The 8,304-nt window shown below is 46.0% G+C and overlaps 1 long non-coding RNA gene across 1 annotated transcript; it reads right to left on the reverse strand.

The window, feature by feature from the left end:
- Nucleotides 1-2,812: 2,812 nt before the first annotated feature.
- LOC135310835 (uncharacterized) lies at nt 2,813-7,961 on the reverse strand. The gene is made up of 2 exons (XR_010370819.1): nt 7,696-7,961; nt 2,813-3,534 (listed from the first exon to the last, which is right to left on the reverse strand). It is a non-coding gene; the product is annotated as an uncharacterized LOC135310835 (long non-coding RNA).
- Between the last annotated feature and the right edge of the window lie 343 nt (nt 7,962-8,304).

Here is an 8,304-nt window from a genome sequence, read left to right on the forward strand (position 1 = left end):
GGTGGGAATCTCCCAAATTAATAATAATAAAAAATGAACTTTCAATTGAACCAAGCGAAGTGCAGCACTGAGAGAACAAGAACTAACAGTGGAGTGGTGATGGAACGAGGACTGACTTCAGCATGCAAGAATCCAACACCACACACAGCACCTCTCTGAAAGACTCTTACAATAGATGAAACCCAAAGTCACGGACTAAATGAACTCAATGGACATTTCACAGACATTTTACGGGGTGGTCCATAGGCTAGGGGAATGATAAATGAAATCTGTATGTTCTGATAAAGGATGCGAAGGCGGGTAGGGGTTATTGAAATTGTACTGGATAGTATGGGACCTGAGCATCACGTAAATGATACGGAATAAGGGGTGGATACTGTCATGGTTGTAGCTGGGATAGAGTTCATTTTCTTCACTCTAGCTGGCATAGTGCTGTGCTTTGAACTTAGCATGCAAAAAAACCTGTTGAGATAACACACAGATGTTTTGGCTGTTGCTGGGCAGTGCTTGTACTAGTCAAGGACATTTCTAGCTTCCCATGCTCTGCTGGGTGCACAAGAAGCTGGGAGGGGAGGGGGCACAGCTAAGAGAGCGTATTCAAACTGACCAAAGGGATATTCCATATCATGTAATGTCATGCCCAGTATGATAACTGGGAGGAGCTGGCCGGGGGAGAAGGGAAGCAGCAGTCGCGGGTTGGGGACCGGCAACGTTGGTCGGCATGTGGTGAGCAGTTGTATCATTTGTGTTTCTGTTGTTTTCCCTTTTTCCCTTTTCCCTTTTATTATATCATTATCGTTATTACTGTAATAAGAATCATTATTATAATTATTATTTTATTGTCATTATTAAACTGTTCTTATCTCAACCCACAAGTTTTTTTTCTTTTGCAAAAGTGTTTTCCTAAAGATCAGCCTTGAAGATTAGATGTGCCTTTAACATTAATGATATGCTTCTATTAAGATCTGCACACTATGCAGCAGAGATCTGCAAAGCTGTTTGTGGCAGAGCGTATTAGTGTAGGCAAGCAATGGAATCCCTTTGCTTGAGGTAAGCAAGTTGGCATCCTTCTGAACAAAATGTCCAAAACATATGTGTCATGGTACAAAAAAGAAACAAAAATGAAGGGGTGCTAGTGGATGGCCAATTTTCAATCATGTATACTTTGGAAGATGTTTGTTTTGTGCACTGATATTTAGTGAGATGAGAATTTCAGTGAATGCCATGAAGGAAGCCTGTGTTGCTGTGGAAGATCTCTGCAGTTCACTGGGGGTGGGCGAGAGGAAGGAAACACCCCATCTTGTACATTTAAATCCTGGGATGGAGAGCTAATATTGGAAAGATTTATCCTCTATGGATATTATGTTTCAGTCGCTCTTATGTTCCCCTCGCTTCTAGGAGGAATATGGAGACAAATATCCATGTTGAGGAAGGTAGAATTAATTCTCCCCATTCCTCATCCCAGTATCATGTAGTTAGGCTGACATAAGATGGCAAATTACTTTTAATGGGCAGAGGGGATAATATATAAATAGAAAGGCTCTTTTGTTTGCATTAAATATTAGTTTATTGATAAATTGGTATCAGAAATAAATTTTTGTGACATAAACCAGACATTTTGTCACAAGTGGAGTCTCCCAGGGATCGATATTGGGCCCAATGTTATTCAACATCTTCATAAGTGATCTGGATAATGGGATCAAGTGTAGCCTGATGAAGTTTGCGGATGACACCAAGTTGAGTGTGGAAGTAGACACTCCAGAAGGGAGAGCTGCTCTGCGGGAAGATCTGGATAGGCTGGAAGAGTGGGCCAACAAGAACCTTATGAAGTTCAACAAGGAGAAGTGTAAGGTCTTGCACTTGGGAAAACATAATCTGGGAATGCAGCACAGACTGAGATCCACCTGGCTGGAGAGCAGCTCTGTGGAAAGGGATGTGGGGGTCCCGGTGGACAGGAAGCTCAATATGAGCGAACAGTGAGCTGCTGCGGCCAAGAAGGCCAACAGGATGCTGGGTTGCATCTAAAAGGGCATTGTGGTGAATCACGACACAGACTCCATATTCATGCACAAGCAAAGCCAAAGCTGTTTGTTAGCAAGAGATCAGCCTTAATATAGCCTGCCTCCTGAGCTAGTATTTTTCCCTTCTCTCCGCCTCTGAATGTGTTCTATCACACTAGCTCCATATATGGTATAAACATAGATAAGCGCACTGTTCTGCTTCGGTGCTCCAGCTGTGCCCCTGACCTTCTGTCCCACATATCAAGGCCTCAGTTCTGTGTTTTTGTGGGTTGTTTTTCTATCCCATGGCTTGCATCCAACAAGGGCGATGAGATCTCTGGTGCTGTCATGGGAGGCCACATTCACTTATTCCACAATTCCCCCTTCTTTTTCAACTATCAATATGGTTTTCAGAGATTTATCTATTAAACGGTGTAAGCATTGTAATAAGCATAGGATACAGATAACAATACACAAAAATATTCCAATGCAAAAGATTACATATTTCACAAGGGTGTTTACCAATCCGCCCAGACCTAGCCCACCAAAGAACTGATCAAGCCAACTCCAATCACTGTCCATTTGCAGTTTCTGCAGGTTTTGTTCTAGCTGCTGAATACTTTTGTGAATAGATTCAGAATGAACGAGTCTTGGTTTATGGCTTTCGCCAGTGTTACCCAAACATTGTTAGATGATGGCAGCTTGGGTAACCCTGGTGTCGTGGTTTAGCCGGCAACTCAGCCCCACACAGTCGCTCGCTCACCCCCCCACCAGTAGATGGGGGAGAGAATCAGAAGGGTAAAGCTCGTGGGTTGAGATAAGAACAGTTTAATAATTATAATTAAAAGAAACAACAACAGAAATGCAATGGAAAGGAGAACAATGAGAGGCGCGAAACCCGGGGGAGGGGGAAGGGAGGGGGGAGGGGAATGAACCGCCGAAACAAACCGCACACGACGCAGCCGCTCACCGCCCGCCGAACCAACACCGCGCCTCCCCGAGCCGCAAACTGCCCCCCCTCAATATATTGGTCATGGTGTCACATGGTATGGAATGAACCTGCCATTGGCCAGTCGGGGTCAGCCACCCCAACCATGGCCCTGCCCCTCCCAGCCTCCTGCCGAAGTGGCAGAGCTCGGGAAGCTGGAAAGGTAGCCGACCCCCCACAGTGAGGAGAATTAACCCCTTCTCAGCCAAAACTGGCACACCTGGCCAAGAACATACCCAGTTACATGAACAGATTATAAATACAATCAACAAACAGAGCATCTTCATTTTCCTTCAGTAGGGTTTGGTTCTTCCGATACGGAATTTTCTGTTGAGGGTTGATACCGATACGGCCGAACACAATGGGCTGGGATCCAGCGATGTCCTGACCCTGTGGAGACGCAAGCGTAACCTCTCCCCCATGTTATTAGGGCGAAGGGACCCTCCGTTATCCCGGATTCTAAATTTCATACAAGGACCTGCGCCTTTCCTTCAGTGCTCTGCCGGTCTGTTTGCAGAGAGAGATAGTGTCGGCTCATTGGGGGAGCTGTATCGGAAAAATTAAAAAAGTTAAGGACATAGAGTGCTTTTGCTAAACACTCTTGTGGAGTTAAGGTTCCAGCTCCCCTGCTTTGTTGTAACAACATGCATTTTAAGGTGTTATGTGCTTGTTCAACGATGGCTTGCCCTGTGGGGGAGTGAGGAATACCTGTGATGTGTTTCACCCCCCAATCTTGAAAAAAGGTTAGTAGACGTTGTGTGAGAGAGGCTGGGCCATTATCGGTCTTAATTATACGTGGGATACCTAAGGATGCAAAGGCACAGGTAAAGTGTTTGCTTATGTCTCAGGCTCTTTTTCTCAATGATAAGAAGCTGTTGTGGTTTAGCCAGCAGCTCAGACCCACACAGTCGCTCGCTCACTCCCCCACCGGTAGATGGGGGAGAGAATCAGAAGGGTAACGCTTGTGGGTTGAGATAAGAACAGTTTAATAATTAAAATTAAAAGAAACAACAACAGAAATGCAATGTAACGGAGAACAACGAGAGGCACAAAACCCGGGGTGGGGGGTGGGGGTGGTGGTGAAGGGAGGGGGAAGGGGAATTAACTGCCGAAACAAACTGCATGCGATGCAGCCGCTCACCGCCGCGCCTGCCCCGAGCCGCAAACTGTCCCCCCTCAATATACTAGTCATGGTGTCACATGGTATGGAATGAACCTGCCATTGGCCAGTTGGGGTCAGCCGCTCCTGACATGGCCCTGCCCCTCCCAGCCCCCCGCCCCGCCACTCGGGAAGCTGGAAAGGTAGCCAACCCCCCACGGTGAGGAGAATTAACCCCTTCTCAGCCAAAACCAGCACAGAAGCGAAAATTGCTCCCGAGAAGGTATCAACAGAAACATGAATATATTTCAAGCGACCAAATATTGGAAAATGGGTAACATCTGTTTGCCATAATTCTAAGGCAGTCAATCCCCTAGGATTAATGCCTGCGTGTGATATTGTGCTAAATAAGCCTTGGCAGTCTGGACAAGCACTAGTAATGTCACAGGCTTGTACAGATGTCAAAGAAAACATTTTTTGTAATGCTTTCGCATTTTGGTGAAAAAACGCGTGGGAAATCCGGGCTTGTTCCATCATATTGGGAAGTACTTGAACAGGCATGGTCAGGGCATCTGCTCGCTGTCCGCCTTCAACCAAAGGGCCAGGGAGAGTCGTATGCGCTCTAATATGCATAATAAAATAAGGTTCTTTTCTGTCATTCAAAAGACGGGAGAGCTGGAATAGCTAGTGGAATAATAGCGGATGAGAAATGTCCTGCAAACATGCATTTTCTAAACGAGATACTAGCCCGGCTACATAAGCTGAGTCTGTTACAATATTGAGGGGTTCTTGCCAAAGTTGAAAAGCTCGGACTACTGCAGTGAGTTCCACAATTTGTGGAGAACCATCAGCATGGCTGATATCTGACAACCAAGTTTGAGTACATGGATCTTTCCACACAATAACTGCCCGTCCGGTTTGACCTGATCCATCAGTAAATATGGTGAGGGCTGATAGAGGTATATGTCTTCTGTTTAGGGTTTCATATAATATAAAGTCGTGTTGGATCAACTCGTGGCTCGGGCTATGATTATCTAGCTGACCAGGAAAGTCTACTAAAGCCGTTTGAAAGCCTAGAGAAGTTTGCATCAAATACTGTAACATATGTGACGACACTGGTACAATGATTCTGGCAATATCTTGTCCTGCTAATACTGTGAGTCGTTGTCGTCCTTTCATAATTAGCAGGGCAAAGCTTTCAGGATGCGTCGCGATGGTCTTATGTAACTGATTAGCAAGAAATATCCATTCGATTATCACTAAGGGGTCATTGCGTGTTACATCCCACTGATAAAGCAGTGCATGTGGCTGGGTAGATGGATTCAAGATGACTAGTTGAAAGGGTAGTTCAGGGCAGGCGTGATCTGCTTGACACAAAGCGATAGCGTCAGAAACCTTTGTAAGTGCCACCGTCGCTTCAGGGGTTAAAACGCGAGGTGATAAAAGCTCAGGGTTGCCTTTCAATAGAGAAAATAAAGGGCTTAATTCATGATTCGTAATACCTAACAGAGGTCAAACCCAATTAATAGTACCTAAGAGTTTTTGTAAATCATGAAGTGTCTTGACATTAGTTTGGATTTTTACATGTTGTGGCCTGATTTTTTGTTCTGTTATTCTCCACCCTAAATACTGCCATGGGCTCGCCTGTTGAATCTTCTCTGGTGCAATTTGCAGACCGGCCTGCTTTATTTGGTGGGATGCAGACGCTAAGGTCATTTGCATATATTCATCAGATTCTGCGGCTATAAGGATATCATCCATATAGCGATAGATAAGTGCCTCAGCAAATTGTTCACGTACTGGGGATAGGGCTTTTGCTACAAACCATTGACATATTGTAGGGCTATTTTTCACGCCTTGTGGCAATACTACCCAATGATAGCATTTGTGGGGCTCACTAATATTAATGGGACTGAAAACGCAAATTTAGGGGCATCGTTAGGATGCAAAGGAATTGTAAAGAAATGGTCTTTTAAATCAAGAACAGTAAGATGCCAATTGCGGGGGATCATGGCAGGTGACGGCATGCCTGGTTGTAGCGCACCCATATCCTCCATTACAGCATTAACTTTCCTTAGGTCATGTAAGAGACGCCATTTGCCACTTTTCTTCTGAATTACAAACACAGGTGAATTCCATGGACTAGTGGCAGGTACTATGTGTCCTGCACGTAATTGTTTGTCAACTAATTCGTGTAAATGGTGCAATTTGACAACAGGCAGGGGCCACTCTTCCACCCATACCGGAGTTTGTATTGTCCATGTCAATTCTAAGGTGGCTTGCACCGCAGTGGCCCTCAGGGTAAATTTGACCCAATTTGCACCCCCCACTGACTCATACAGTCCCATCCCCGTAATGTAATTGGTGTTGCTAATACAAACGGGCGCACCGACGCTACATGTTTGTCAGGCCCTTCGATTAATATCATGTTTTTACTCTGCAAAGGTAAAGCATTCCCGCCAATTCCAGTTACAGCTTCCCCAAGTTGCACCAGAGACCAGTCTTTGGGCCACAGTTCTTTAGAGATGACGGTGACATCAGCACCAGTGTCAATACCGGCTAATCAGAGAGATTTCTTGTCTTTCGTCGTCAGGGTACAGTGCAGCATGGGGCGCGTAGCACTCACTGTTTGGGCCCACAAAATATGCGGGGCTCCTGTTGATTCAAAGCCTTGACACCCTTGTACTGTGTCAGTGGTTTGTGGGGGATGGGCATTAAAGTAGACTAACTGGGCTATTCGTGAGCCTTGCACAATAGTGCAAGGTGGGGTGGGAGTCCAGGCCATAATTTTGATTTCACCAGAGTAATCTGAATCAATAACGCCAGGTAAAACAAATAGCCCTTGCAGGGTTGTAGACAATCATGGGGCACCAGGGTAAAAGATTTCATGATTGACCCCAACATGTTCCTTGAATATGGGGATCCCAGGCCATATTCTATCACTCCTCGTCGCATTTCCTTAATAATGGAAAAGTTAAGTCCTTCCCATCTCGGTTGTTGACTGGGATCATAGATGACAGGGGATACAATCTTCGCGGCCAGCTTGTAATCCCCAGCGGCTAATGGCTCTCTGCGGATCGCTTGCCATTGATCATGTGGGTCAGGGGGATACAAATTAGGTTCTTTCTCTGGGTCAATGGGTCCAGGATCAAATGGGTCATCAGGGTCATCATCACTGTTCGAGGACCCTAGGTAAACTTGAGTCATACATCGGGTGCCTTCCCTTTTTTCTGGGACCTCAGATTTAGCTGGCATTAGGGGGGCAGCAGGTAGAGCGGCGGAGTCACACTCTCCGGCATCTCGGTAACTAGCTTCCTGCTTGTGCATAAGCTCTAATATTTGTCTCCAGGGAGTTAAGAGCTCTGCCGCAATTTTATCCGACCTTGTTGCTCTATCCCACAATTTAACTCCTGCTTCGTCCCAAGTTTCAGAGTTAAAAATGTTAACTGCATCGACCCCCTCACAGTTTATCGATACCCACTTCAAAAGTCTCTTTAATGACTGCGGGTCGATATCAACCTTGTGCTTTTGTAGGAGTCCCTCCATTAGGCTCCGTACTGACTTCTCCTCGGACGTTATATTACTCCCCATAGTTCCCCACAGCTCACCTCACTCGATGAGGGATTCCAGCCGGCTCTTGCTTCCTTTCAGCAGCACTTCAGTCCTGTGGGGCTCGCCACCGGTTCACCTTCTTCGGTCGATTTGTCGCTCCTCACATGGGGCACCATTTGTGGCGATTCTGGACACGGACTCCGTATTCATGCACAAGCAAAGCCAAAGCTGTTTGTTAGCAAGAGATCAGCCTTAATATAGTCTTCCTCCTGAGCTAGTATTTTTCCCTTCTCTCCACCTCTGAATGTGTTCTATCACACTAGCTCCATATATGGTATAAACATAGATAAGCACGCTCTTCTGTTTCGGTGCTCCAGCTGTGCCCCTGACCTTCTGTCCCACATATCAAGGCCTCAGTTCTGTGTTTTTGTGGGTTGTTTTTCTATCCCATGGCTTGCGTCCAATAAGGGCGATGAGATCTCTGGTGCTGTCACAGGAGGCCACATTCACTTATTCCAAAGGGCATCACCAGCAGAGATAAAGAAGTAATTATCCCACTCTACTCAGCGCTCGTCAGGCCACACCTGGAGTACTGTGTACAGTTCTGGTCCCCGCTATACAAAAAAAGATGTGGACAGGCTGGAAGGGGTCCAGAGAAGGGCCAC

The sequence above is a fragment of the Phalacrocorax carbo genome (genome assembly GCF_963921805.1).
Source record: "Phalacrocorax carbo chromosome W unlocalized genomic scaffold, bPhaCar2.1 SUPER_W_unloc_17, whole genome shotgun sequence".
Lineage (NCBI taxonomy): Eukaryota > Metazoa > Chordata > Aves > Suliformes > Phalacrocoracidae > Phalacrocorax > Phalacrocorax carbo.